Source organism: Perognathus longimembris, chromosome 3, assembly GCF_023159225.1.
Source record: "Perognathus longimembris pacificus isolate PPM17 chromosome 3, ASM2315922v1, whole genome shotgun sequence".
NCBI lineage: Eukaryota > Metazoa > Chordata > Mammalia > Rodentia > Heteromyidae > Perognathus > Perognathus longimembris.
The window spans coordinates 82,015,274-82,015,933 of NC_063163.1; the positions used below are offsets into that span (position 1 = coordinate 82,015,274).

At 52.6% G+C, this 660-nt stretch overlaps 1 pseudogene; it reads right to left on the reverse strand.

The window, feature by feature from the left end:
* Positions 1 to 228: 228 nt before the first annotated feature.
* On the reverse strand, positions 229 to 329 carry LOC125349768 (annotated as a pseudogene).
* Positions 330 to 660: the final 331 nt, after the last annotated feature.

A 660-nucleotide genomic window follows, 5' to 3' on the forward strand; every position in this document is an offset into this window, starting at 1 on the left:
AAGAATCCAGACTCTAAGCATTCAAGAAGCGCAGGCCAGGGGCCCCCGCAGAGCTGCCTTCCCTCACACACTGCCTGGCTCCTTCTCTGAGTCCAGAGAAATTACAGGGGAACTTGGTCAACTTGGTTGAGATGGAGGCTCGCCAACTGTTCTGTCCAAGCTGGCCTCAAATTTCCCGTAGAGCTTGGGGTATGGTCATGAATCACTGTGCTTAGAAATTAAAAAAAAAAAAAAATGACATGCTTCATAAGTTTTGCCTGTCATCCTTGTGCAGGGACCGAGCTAGCCTTCTCTGAATAGCTGTATCTGTGATTATAAAATGAACATTCCTACGTCACATCCTCCGCTGTCCCTTATGATCCTCTCCTCTCCCCTCCCCCGCACGACCCCCCCCATCCTACCTTGCTCCCTACATTTCTTCTTTCCTTCCTCCCTGTCTTTCATCCTGACCCATCCTGGCCTTCCATGACCGCCAGGTGGCCCTCCACCGGCTCCTTAGTCCTCTGCTTCTCTTCTGGGTGCTCTCACCTAGACCATCCAGAAGGCCAAAGGAGAAGGTTTGGGGTATCAGGGCACTGACTGAGCTAGGAGGGAACTGACCGGAAGCTTGCTGGGAACTGAGAAGGGCATGGAGCGCTGGTGTAGACGTCGCTGCACACA